Source organism: Syzygium oleosum, unplaced genomic scaffold, assembly GCF_021117445.2.
Source record: "Syzygium oleosum isolate NSW1041296 unplaced genomic scaffold, Sole_v2.1 Sole_v2.46, whole genome shotgun sequence".
NCBI classification, from domain to species: domain Eukaryota; kingdom Viridiplantae; phylum Streptophyta; class Magnoliopsida; order Myrtales; family Myrtaceae; genus Syzygium; species Syzygium oleosum.
The window spans coordinates 85,237-99,231 of record NW_026607530.1 but is presented as its reverse complement, the minus strand read 5'-3'; the positions used below and the strand labels follow the sequence as shown (position 1 = coordinate 99,231).

General features: G+C 40.6%; 1 pseudogene; it reads right to left on the bottom strand.

The window, feature by feature from the left end:
- Positions 1–13,995, bottom strand: part of LOC115694141 (disease resistance protein RPV1-like) — a 39,167-nt pseudogene that overhangs the window by 21,274 nt on the left and 3,898 nt on the right.

Sequence of the window (13,995 nt, the reverse complement as noted above, 5' to 3'; positions counted from 1 at the left end):
CAAAATTTCTATTCCTAGAGTAGAAAAGAACAGAAATGCGTTTGGTAACTACACAAAATTTCTGTTCCCAAATAATATTTTAATAATATTTTGAATTGTTTAAATTTTTTTCTTTTACTTTCTTCTTTGGCCATGGCCGGTCGCCGGCGACCGCCACAGCCCCCAGGGCCGGCGAGGGCGTCACGGACCTCGCCGGCCGCCGGCGGAGGCGAGGGTCGCCTCGCCGGCGAGGGCGAGGCGGACCCTCGCCGCCTCTGGGCGAGGCCGACCTCGCCGTCGCGACCGACGGCGAGGCTCGGCCTCGCTCGATCCGGGCGAGGCCGCCTCGCCCAGGCGGCGAGGGTCCAGCCCTCGCCCTCGCCGGCAAGGGCCGTGACGCCCTCGCCGGCCCCGGGCTATGGCCGGGTCGCCGGTCCCCGGCCGGTGGCCGGCGGCGGCGGCCTCAACCAAGAACAACACCACAAAATAAGAAAAGAAAAAAACTGATTCTCAAATTGTGCCGAGAAACAAGAAGCAACTTTTTTACTTCTTGTTTCTCTTCCAAAATCTTGTTCTCGGCACAAATTTTTGCAAAAATGTGCCGAGGAACAAAAAGTTTACCAAACGCATTTCTGTTCCCAAACTATTTCTGGGAACAAAAGAACAGAAATTTTTACTATTTGGCACGTTACCAAACGGGTCCTAAGTATCCGATCGTTTCGCGAAATATGTAACGTTTTCAGAAAGCTACCTTTAAGGAAAATAACACAAGTTTTCGATATTCTGCTAAAATCTAAAAAAGATCCGGAAAATACTTTCCGCTATTTGGTATGGAATAGATTTTCCTCCGTGCACTACTTTTAATATTTTTTATTTTTTTAAATTGATTTTTAATTATTTTTAATTACCTTTTTCTTTTATTTTTCTTTATTGTTTGTTCTTTTTTTTTTTACCTTCTTCTTCGGCCGGTCGCCGGCCTTCGCCATGGCCGGCAACCAACCATGGCGAAGAAGTAAAAAAAAAAAGAACAAATAATTAAAAATTAGAAGTTTAATAAAAATTATTAAAATAATTAAAATGAATAGTGAAAGAAGGAGGGAAAATAATTTCCTCTTTTCAAAAAAGATAAAAATATTTTCCCTCACTTTTGAAGTTGTTTTTTCCATTGAGGGAAAATATTTTCCTTGAGTAGTTTATTTTCCATAAATCGAACGTCGGAAAATACGGAAAATATTTTCCTCAAAGTTATTTTCTGCGAAACAAGCGGAGCTTAAAAGCATCATTTTCATTTTATCCTCACTAGCATTATTGTTTATCTACTGAAGTTGATGCGGAAATTTAAGTTTTCTTGATATTAGATCCTTTCTATGTACAACATGGACATTAAGATGCTGCTACATTAGAATGTATATAAAGCAAAATAATTCTACAGCATCAAATTAATTGTCGTTTTCTCTTGCACCCAGGTAACGTGTGCATTTTTCTTATGGATACTGATTTTCTTATTATTAGCTTTTTGGTGTCCTTAAAAATGATGAATTTTCGTAAAATAAACTTAAAATACACCATTAACTACGATTATTTCAATAGTGCTGTTTAGTATTTTTATCTCAGTCCAAAACAAACTATGTTTTATTATTTTACATTTTTCTTCTAAGCTATTACATGGTTCTCTTTCCTACAATTAATATGATAAAAAATATTAATTAAACCTTTAAATCAATCACGTTGAATATTTCGCCCCCTCCACTAAAATTCTAGCTCTATCACTGAGTACTGTCCATAGGGAAAATTGTCCAAGAAGTCCTAAAACTATTGCACTTTTGCCAATTCAGTTTTAAACCTTTCAATTTTTTCGATTGAATCCTAAACATTTTCACATTTTGCCAATTGAATCCATCCAGCTAATTTTGATCGCTGACATAAATGCCAACCATCCTATGTGGCCCAGCCGGCACTAACGTGGAATTTTTTAAATAATATTTTAATATTTTTTTGAATTTATTTATTATGTTTTTCTTTTTTCTTTTTCTTTTTCTTTTCTTTCTTTTTTTTCTTCCATTGGCAAGGACCGGTGAGGTCGACCTTGCCTTTGGTCAATCGTCAGCCATCAGTGAGGCGTGGCGACCAGCTAGATGAAGAAGGGAAGAAAAAATAAATAAATAAAAGATTAAATGAATTCGAAAAAATATTAAAATCTTATTAAAAATTATCCATGTCAACACCTGTCGCACCACGTATGATGCCCAGCGTCCATGTTAGTAATTTCTTGCCAAAATTGATCGGATTGACTCAATTGGCAAAACGTAAAAAGATTTAATACTCAATTAGCAAAATTGAAAGATTTAGAACTGGATTAGAAAAAGTACAACATGTTTGGGACTTGTTGGATAATTTTCCCATTGTCCATAAGAACTTTATCACCTTCCACAGGTTAATAGTTTTTGAGATCCATCTAAAGAAAATAATTAGTTTTGAGACTTTCATTAAAAAAAAAAGAGGTTAATACCAGTAAAATCCCAAACTAGTACACCCCATGACACATTTACCCCAATCTCACAAAAAAAAACCCCAAACTGGTACTCCTGACCCAAAATTACCCTCCTTTGAAATACATATTTGTCAACACACATGAATTTTTATATCATATCTATCACGGTCCATGGTAGATCCGTATAGTAATTATTTGCCACATGTATTGACAAATATGCTATTGAATGGAATGCCAATGGAAGGCAGAATTTGGTAAGGAGTACCCATTTGAATTTTTTCGTAAGACGAAAATTAGATTTGGGTAATTGTATTGTGGGATATTAGTTTGGGATTTTTTATGAGTAAAATTAGTTTTGGGTAAATGTATTATTGGGGTACCAAATTAAAATTTTTAGTGAGATGAAAATTAGTTTTTGGGGTACCAATTTGGAATTTCTAATAGTATTAATTGGGAAGCTAAACTAAGCTAAACCCAAGTGAGAGATCACCAAAAAGAAAACAAACATCAATTTTCGTTTGGTTTATAGATTTTCCAGTTCGATTTTTTTTCTTTCTTTGCTTTTTATCTTTTTGAAATCTTTAAAAACATCGATGTGGTATACCAAGATAGAAAGGCCCTTAGCTTGCATTACGATTCACCGGGTATCACTATGATTTTGTTTTGTTGATAGACCTTAACATTCAAATATGAAAAATTCATTTGTTTTCTCTTGCATCTAGTTATTATGTGAATATTAAATCCGGGGGTCACAAAAAGAAAAGAATACGGCTGCAACTTTTTGTGGCCAATGTTAATTTTTAATTTGTCCTGACATCGCTAGACATTTATGCATTAATTTATTGCCCCTCATTTATCTTTTCTTTTCTTTTTTTTAATAACACGGGGTATTCAAATATTGCGGTTTGACTAGTTCCTACGGATACAAACAATCCATACCGTCCTCTCTCTTTGTTATTTTATTATTTAATTGTAACTCATTTGTACTTAAAAAACAATTTTTTTTATTTTAGTATAATAACACAATTTACAATTTTTATTATATTAATCAGTAGACAGAAGTTTCTATAAATTATATTTATCCATTTCAAAGATAGTATAACCTTACACCATCTTGGCGAGGTCAGATGGGGGAAGTCGATCTCAAAGCCAGACTCGAAAGCCAAAAGTGACTCCACGGTGAGGCCGTTCACGCAAGGTTTCGTCAATTGGGAGGAGACTCCGACCGTACATGTGTTCAAAGCCAACATGCTTGGATTGAGCAAAGAGAAGGTGGAAAGGTCGAGCAGAGAAGGATTCTACGGATCAATGGAAAGAGAGCCGGGAGAGACAACGAAGTGGCTTTGGAAGACGCACGTTTGACTTCTGCTCGTTACGGTGCCGAAGGAGGAGGAGGTAAGGAGGCCTACGCGTGGTCATCCACGGCGTGTCGAACAAGAAAAAAAAGGCAGTGGCTAATGATCCATTATCCACTTTCTTTTTTCTTTTTTTTTGACTTGTCCTTGTTCTTTTCCTCCATAGTAATGAAAATGCAACAATGCAAACGATTTTCCTTCTCGAGTTTCATTTCCATTCGGTCTCATTCTAATTCACCAAACATTGGCAAGAAAGAGAATGGGAAATTTGTCCAAAAAGTCCTAGACCTATTGTACGACAGCCAATTCAGTCCTAAACCTTTTAATTTTGTCAATTCAGTCCTAAACCTTTTAAAAAGTTGTCCGTTCATTTCTAAATCTTTCAATTGTGCCAATTTAGTCTTAAACTTATTAACTATTTGCCAATTTAGTCCTAAACCGTTTAACGAATTGTAAATTTAGTTATTCCGGCTAATTTTGACTGGAAATCGCTAACATGACGCATACATGGATAATTTTTTTATTGGTTATTGGTTATTTTATTTTTAAAAACTTGTCAATTCAATCCTAAACTTTTTAATTGTGCCAATTTAGTCCTAAACTTATTGACTATTTGTCAATTTAGTCCTAAACCTTTTAACGAATTGCTAATTTAGTCATTCCAGCTAATTTTGTTCGGAAATCGCTGACGTGACACTGACGTGGATAATTTTTTTATTTTAAAAAAATTCAAACTTTTTATTGATTAATTTAATTTTTATTGATTATTTTATTTTTATTCGAATTTTGGCTAGCAACCCCTGCCTGCCCTTGGGCGAGGGCATCACCAGCCCTCGCCCAAGCCCTCGCCAACCACAGCAAGGGCGGGCGAGGGTTGCGACGCCCTCACTGTGGTCGACGAAGGCTCACGATGCCCTCGCTCAAATTTGGCAAGGGCCGTGACGCCCTCGCCCACGGCTGGCAAGGGCTTTGCAGCCCTCACCTTGGGGCCGGCGGGGGTCGCCGGCCCTTGCCTAGTGGCCGACCACCTCCGCCAGCCCTTGACCGGCGACTCACCGACTCAACCAAGAAGAAAGGAAAAAAAAAAGAAAGAAAAGAAAAGAAAAGAATAAAAATAAAACAATCAATAAAAAAATAAATTTTTTTTAAAAAAAATTATCCACATTAGCGCTATGTATGACGGCCGATGCCGACTAGACCGTCATGTCAGCAATTTCCGGCCAAAATTAGCCAGAAAGGCTAAATTGGCAATTCGTTAAAAGGTTTAGAACTAAATTAGCAAATAGTCAATAAATTAATGACTAAATTGGCATAATTGAAAGGTTGAGAATTGAATTGATAACTTTTTAAAAGGTTTAGGACTAAATTAGCAAAATTAAAAAGTTTAAGACTAAATTAGCCGCCGTACAATAGATTTAGGACTTTTTGGACAATTTTCTTGAAAAATAATCATGATCATAATTTCATTCGGCGGGTTTTACTCCCGATAACCAAACAAGCCCTTTAATGATACAAAACTCTTTGCATCAGTGTAAATTTTGAAATGGTAAACAAACGGATACCATAATTGTCAAAGATATCCAAAATCTGTGCATTTCTACTATAATTTGAAAGCTTGGGAGGAACTTCGAGGAACAAATTTTTTATTAAACCAGCCATATTTTATGGTGTCGCGACTCTCTCTCTCTCTCTCTCTGCCCACTGGCCAGTGAAAACCTACCCAAAAGTTCCATCTCTTTATGGTATTTCATAAACCATTGACCTAAAACGCCAGTTCCACCGAGTCCTCCTAGGCTGCTACATAATGCTGAAGCTTCTTCCCTTATAACAGGCGAGAAGCTGCTGATGATTACATATTTATTCTTGTCCCCCCAGCACAAACCAATGAGATCTTCCAGTCGCCAACTTTCATTCAGATTTCATCCGTTCTGAATTCCCTGTAGCCGCAAACCAAACTTAACCCGGCAAGCTCTTCCTTTCATAGAACACCTTTCCCTCACAAGCTCAACGCACAATTCCCACTCCGAACCTGGACACTAGAATTCCCTGCTCTCCATTCACTATCTCGACTCACATTTATTCATGGAGTCGAATTACAAACGATTCTGCCAAAAACAGCGGGCACTCGGAAATGATTGGATTGGGATAAGCCATATTAGGTTAAAGGTGAGAAGTGCACCTAGGATCAATAGAATTGTGCATTGATGTGCCGTACCAATGCAAAAAGCTCAAGCTGAACAAAAGTTACCTAAAACAACCTATTTGCGATCTTAAACCAAGATGAAGTAAGATGCCAAAATCAATAACCACTTACAATCATTACAAGATCCTTTCTAACCAGCTCGCCCTCTCTGCCATCCGTGTTTTGATATAAATGTCACTTTTGGTAGTTATTGTGAGGATGCTTTCATTTGAGTAGAGGGGCATCCATGTCATCTCGGGTGCGTCGTACGCATTACATCGGCAAGGAAACAATTGAAATGTTCTCAATACAAATGTGAGTCCCAGGACAAATGGAACCGATAATTTCGAGTTCTCCAACTGTAATAAACTCATGCATCCTGGGCTAGTTTAAAGACTAAAATCTGTATAGTGTTGCCTCTCAGATTAATCTGAACCCAAGAAACAACATCATTCCATGAAGAAGAGTCTGTATGAAACATACAAGGCTCATAAGTCTTTCTCCACGGGTGATGAGTAAAAGATCATTGGAAAATAGGTGCATTTCTTAACTACCCACTGAGCTTGAGCAAAAGAGGTGCACTTCTTACAGTCAAATGAATTGTAAATTTGGGAACTGTAGACACCTGTTTATGATGAGAAACCTCAGGAGAAAATTATTACCTCGACTGAGCATGTCTTGCACTAAAAGCAATATTTGTATCTACATCTCCTGCATGACATGCCAGACAACCAGCTGTATGGGGGGTTCGTTCACATGTGAGAGCTACCAACTGTGCCCCTGATATTGTGCTTTTGTATACCGTCTAAGAATTGGAGATGCCTTTGACACAAGAAAATTCCTTGCAGTGCCTCCAGATTTTCCAGATATCTTCGGAGTTAGATCATTCCAAATTTACAGGAAACGACTAAGTCGCCAGTTGAATGAGAGACTGGACAGAAAGATGGATTGGTGAGGGAGAGAAGAATATGAAGGATCTGATGACCTGTGAGGTCGTACAAGGGTGCTTGTTCATGGCACTTGGTTTGATAGATAAAAGGACTCAAAAAACTTTTGCTGCCAAATTTCAAATTGCAGCTCCAGCAATTTTGGCACCAGTTTGCCAACTCAATTCTCAGTGGACTTCAATGATGTCACCCCCCACAGCTGTATGGTTTTGATTGTGTCTGAAGAGCCATGTAAATTAATGAATGTCCACTCCAGGAGCACGGGACATCAACTGTTTATTGAACGTTCCATCACGAGCTTTGATGCATCCTGTACTTGCTGTGTGCTTTCTGCCTCGCATTCACTAACATGCAGCACTTCCAAGGAGGTTAACTCCATGAGCCCTTCAATATCAGAAATCATCCTGCATCTTTGGACTACTAGGACATTCAACATCTTCAAGTTTGATATATCGGGCAATCCACCAAGTGAATCACAGTCTGACAAAATCAAACTTCGTAAATTTGTTAATTGGCCAAGCCCATTGAGATTGCGCATTTCACAGTGCGTTATATTCAAGATTTCAAGAGCAGTTAGTCCTTGAAGCCCCTTAATCTCTTCTACCGCAGATTGGTCGAGATTTAGTTCTGCAAGTTTGCTCAGATGGTGAACTGCTGGCAATTGTCTCAAAGATGAACAACGTTGAATAGATAAAACGGACAATGAAGAGGGAAGTTCCGGCACATTTTCAAGATTCACACCAGATAGAACTAGCTTCTTAAGATGTGTACAGGACAGGGAACCATGCCCAAGTTGCACATCTTTTTTTTTTGGGTCAATCCCAAGTTGCAGTTCACTGACTCGAGAATGAGACAACTCTAACATCTTCAGTTTCGGAAGTACTATGCGCGCAACTAAGAAATCACTCGATCTGGATTTTGGCTCCATCCGTGTTAAGGGACACATGAGCTCCATAGGATCTTTATCACTCAGACATATCTCCTCCAACTTCACTAAATCCTTAAGATCTGGCAAGGCCTCCATCCTTTCAGAACTCACACGTAGACAAGTTAAACTGGAGGGAAGCTCTGGCAGCGCTTGAATCTCGTTGCACCGAAGTACATCAAGAGTCTGAAGGCAAGAAAGACTTCCAATTTCGGAAGGAATGCCAGAAATACTGGAATGTCCCAATCTCAGTATCTTTAGACGATCTAGACTCTTAATAGCAGTTGGAATGGCTCCCTTCAAACTCCTACAATGGGAAGCATGCAACTCTTCAAGGTTGACCAAATTTCCAATTTCTCTAGGCAATTCCCTAATGAAGCAAGTGTAATTTGGTAAAAGAGATCTTCTTTATTATTGAGATAAACCAAGTATATATATAGGCTTAGGGTTAAGCCTTGATACAAAGACCTAAATACCCTTTCCTAAAATAAACCCAACTTGCTAATTATCTAATAATAAAACTAACACTCCCCTCAAGTTGGGGCATACATATCAAAAAAGACCTAACTTGCTGCAAATATATGAAACTCGTCCACGCCCGTAGAGGTTTCGTGAAAATGTCTGCTAATTGCTCCTCAGACCGTGTATGTACCAGCTGTATATCACCACAATTCACCTTTTCCCGAACAAAGTGACAATCAATCTCTATATGCTTAGTTCGCTCATGAAACACCTGGGATTACTAGCAATATGAATGGCGCATTGATTGTCACAATGGAGAGTAGACGATCCCGCCATATGTAATCCAATCTCGACCAACAACATACGAATCCACCGAAGCTCACTTGTAACGTTAGCCATAGCACGATATTCTGCTTCTGCACTAGATCGAGAAACAACTGATTGTTTCTTACTCTTCCACGACACAAGATTACCTCCAAGAAATACACGACTACTCGATATAGACCGGCGATCTACAGGACAACCAGCCCAATCGCATCGTGAGTATCCTGTCACCTCCAAAGAGTCCGGCTCGAATAACCAGCTACATTAAGATGACCCCGATTATGGAATACAAGCCCTTGACCTGGGGCTCCCTTCAAATATCGTATAATATGTAAGACAGCTTGCCAGTGAGTAGTACGAGGAGAGCTCATGAACTGACTCACCACACTAACAGCAAATGAGATATCTGGACGAGTAATGGTAAGATAATTCAACTTGCCTACCAACCGACGATATTTTTCTGGATCATGAAGAAGCTCCCCGTGTTCGTTATCAAGCTTCACCCCAGGGTCCATAGATGTATCACCAGGCTTAGCATCGTGCAAGCCCACCTCCTTAAGAATATCAATGGCGTACTTTCTCTGAGAAAGAGCAATACTATCACCAGTATATGCAACTTCGATACCGAGAAAATATCGAAGTAGACCTAAGTCTTTAGTATTAAACTCCTTTTGTAGAAACTGCTTGAGTCGTTTTATGCCTTCAACATCACTCCCAGTAACAATGATATCATCAACATAAACAACCAGAATAACATAACCCTTCAAAGATGACATACTAAATACGGAATGATCCACATTGCATCGATGCATACCAAAACTGGTAACAGCATCACTAAAACGACCGAACCAAGCACGAGGAGACTGCTTTAGTCCATATAGAGCTTTACGCAATCGGCATACCTTCTCCCCCTGAGCAACAAACCCGGGTGGTTGCTCCATATAGACCTCTTCTTGAAGATCCCCATGAAGGAACGCATTTTTAACATCAAGCTGATGAAGAGTCCACTTAAAACGAGCAGCCAAAGAAATAATGACACGAACAGAAGGAATTTTAGCCACTGGAGAAAAAGTCTCGTCATAGTCAATGCCATAATTTTGAGTATAGCCCTTCGCAACAAGACGCGCCTTTAAGCGCTCAACAGAACCATCAGGATGATATTTAACAACAAATACCCACCGACAACCTACCAATTGCTTGTCAGGAGGTAAAGAGACAAGTTCCCAAGTCTTGTTGTGTTGTAGTGCAGCCATTTCTTCCTCCATAGCACGAGCCCAACCTGGATGAGCTAAAGCTTCCTGCACACTATTGGGCACAGACACAGATGCGAGAGACGACACAAATGATGACATTTGAGGAGATAAATTATGATAAGACACAAAATGAGCAAGAAGATACCGAGATCGAGTACGGTGTGCAACAGGAGAGTCAACTGGAGGTGATGGAAGAGGATCAGAAGCCGGGGCCGGAGATAGTGGTGAGGCGTCTGCTGATGGAGAGTCATGATTCCAAGCACGGCGAGGACCACGTGTATAGACCTGTAGTGGCTGAGATGAACTTGGATTTGATGGAACAACAAAGAGAAGAGACATATGGTGATTCTCATTGGAGATATAGGTAGGGAGCTAACAATGTTTGAGAAGGTGAGGAAGACGGTGCAGGACAAGAAACATTACCAAAAAATGTCCGATCCTCGAAGAAGGTAACATCAGCAGAGACGTACTCTCGACGAGAAGTAGGATTATAACAAACATAACCCTTTTTGGGTACGAGAGTAACCAACGAAGACACATTTTTCAGCACGGGAGATAATTTGTCTAGGCCAGGAGACAACCGATGGACAAAACAGACACAACCAAAAATACGAGGGACGAATAGACCATAAAGGTTGATTAGGATGAAGAAGAGTAAAAGGAACAGCTCCCTTTAACACAGAAGATGGAAGACGATTAATAAGATGACATGCTGTACGAATAGCATAACTCCAGTAAGATTTAGGTACATGTGTATGAAGAAGAAGACACCGGGCAACATCGAGTAAATGACGATTCTTACGTTCAAGAACTCCATTTTGTTGTGGAGTGTGAGCGCAAGAACTCGATGTAAAATACCACGAGATTCAAGGAAAGGAAGAAAGGTGGAAGAAGAAAAATACTCACGAGCATTATCTGTACGTAAGCATTTAACAGGATATCCATACTGAGTAGTAATTTCATTGTAAAATTGACGAAAGGAGTGAAATACCTCAGTACGATCTTTTATTAAATATAACCAAGTGGTACGAGTACAATCATCAATGAAAGTGACAAAATAACGAAAACCAAATGAAGACTCTCGACTAGGACCCCAAACATCAGAATGGACTAACTCAAATGGTTGAGAAACACGACTCAAAACACGGGGTGGAAAAGACACACGATGATGCTTTCCCAACTGACACGTTTCACAATCAAACTTAAGACTCGATCTAGACACAAAAGGAAAATGACAAAGTGTATCCGTGGACGGATGACCCGCACGACAATGCAAACCGATAAGAGTCATCCACAGCCTTCTTCCCGAATAGTAGCGATGTAGCAGCAACAATCACGGGGTCTAGAAGATACAATCCACCAGCCTCACGCCCACCACCTATCCGGCGTCCCGCCTTCGATCCCGGGAGGACACATGAAGATGGAGAAAGGTAATATTGCAATCAAGATCACGAGTAATGGAACTGACAGATAACAAACTATAAGGGAATCGAGGAATATGGTAAACAAAAGGCAAAGATATGGAGGAATTCAATGACACACAACCTGTACCAGCTACTTGAGATTTTGAACCATCTGCTAAGGTGACTGAAGTGGAAGGAGTAGAAGAAGATGAAGTAAGAAGACGCGAATCACCAGTCATATGATGAGTGGCACCTGAATCAATAATCCAAGGACTAAGTGTATCTGTAGTGGCTAAGAGACAAGTACCATCATTATGTTGTGCCAAAGTAGCAACAGGAGCTGAAGAACCACCAGGTTGTCGCGCTCTAATCAGCTCATCATATTCTGCACGAGTCAACTGCACAGTACTTTGTTCGGAAGCTGATCCAGATGAAGAAGACCGAGGCTCAATATCAATGGAAGCCTGTAAACCCCGCAACTCAGGATGGAGATCATAACAATAGTTAATAGTGTGTCCAGCCAACTGACAATGAGTACAAAAACGACCTCCACGACCTCCTCCTAGCACTAGCGATACTACCACCTCGAGGAACACCTCGACCCGAATAGTGCGGCCACGACCATGATTAAAGTTACTTGTACTCCAATTGCCACGACCACGAACTCCTTGATTACCACGAGCCACCATAGCACTATTATCTGACATAGTTGAAGCTTTCGAATCAGGAGTGTACCGAGCAGCTCGAGAATATACTTCCTCTATGGAAGGAAGGGTGCCCAGAGAAGTAATCTGCTGTCTTAGGGCACTGTGATCTGGACCAAGACCTCGAAGAAAGAGGACCACCAGCATGTCCGCTTCTCTCGCCGCATCCGAGTAATCGTTGTGGCTGGTGGAAGATGAGACCGAGTCGCCGAGACAAAGAAGTAAAACGAGCATAGTATTCCCCGCCAATCCCAAGGACCAATTTTAGCCTCAAATAATGCCTCCCACATATCACATACTCGACTCATATTATTCTGTCCAGAATAAAGTAAAGTGCATTTGGACCACACCTCATGAGCTGTCATACAATCCATAAAAAGAGGATGAATAGAATCATTCATACTTCCCACGCCAGAGTACGCAACGCAGCGCCGTGACCCTCCATTCTTCTAAATTAGCTGAATCCTCGGGTGGTGGTTCATGGAGCCACCTAGATTGGCGATTAGCATAAATAAAAGTAGAAAGGGCCATTGACCAACTCGGGTAATTCGTGCCATCCAACTTTACTAATGTGGTGTGTAAACCACTCATACCAAAGGAACCAGTAGCAATAGTCGGGGTAGTCACCCCTGAACGAACATCCGAAGTTACTGAATCGTGAGACATATCCACCAATTAAAAAGAGAACACCGTAATCTATCGATTGTCACCAAATCCACTAAAAAAAAATGTGAACACCACCAACAGCAACTATCAATCACACTACAAGTCACCACACCAACTTCCACTACCACATCAACCAGATCTGCTCACCACATCAACCACCACTACACTTTAATTAAAAACAATGTCTTCACATCGACAAGGCAAGACAAGAGAGAAACACGAGCAAACAATCCCATAACCAAGACAGATCAGAGAGAAGCAACAGGAACATGACCAAAAATTTCTTCACATCTGTTGCCTCTCTCTGCGAATCACATCACTGGAAGAGGCGCTGAGTCGCGCTCTGGAGGCGCGCTAGAGGCGCGCTGAGTCGCGCGCGGGGGGGCGCGAGGTCGCGTCGAGGAGCGCGCGAGGTCGCGCTGAGGCGCGCGAGCTAAGACGCGCGAGACGTGTGGGTTCTTCGCTGGCCGTGAACAGTAGGCTAGGGTTAGGGCTTAATTTAGGATTAGGATTAGGGTTTTACTGTGGCTCTGATACCATGTAATTTGGTAAAAGAGATCTTCTTTATTATTGAGATAAACCAAGTATATATATAGGCTTAGGGTTAAGCCTTGATACAAAGACCTAAATACCCTTTCCTAAAATAAACCCAACTTGCTAATTATCTAATAATAAAACTAACAGCAAGAATCCATCTTTAACACTTTTAAACGCCCCAAGCAAGTAATTGAATTGGGCAATTCAGAAATGCCTGTCCCTGTTATATCCAACTCCTCTAATGAGTTTCTTAAATTCCAAATTGAATCAGGAAGTCTTCCTATCCAATGACAATCCTTTAGAGACAGGATCCGAAGTTTCGCCAGCTTTTTAACCGAGGCAGGGATTCGAGTAATTTTTGCATTTTCCAAAGGTGAGAGTCTTGAAAGAGCTGTCAAGCCACGAACCGAATCAGGCGGGTGACTTAACTGGAGACAGTTGGAAGCACTAAAAATCTCAAGTTTCTCCATGTAACCCATTGACATAGGAATTTCTTGTACCGAAGTCCCATCAATAAAGAGCTCCTTAAGAGCTTTCATGTGACCCAGTTCAATTGGCAACATATTGAGTTCATCGCAGAACCTCAAATTTAAGGTAGTTAAGCGTCTTAGATGACTGATGGAAGGATCTAATTTCATTAGTCGAGAACATCGTTCGAGAATCAATACCTCCAAGTCTGGGAAAGTGGACAAGTCTGGGCTTATCAATAGGTCAGCACAACCAGTAAGATTCAAGACTTTCAACTGTGGCATCTGCAAAAATAGCAC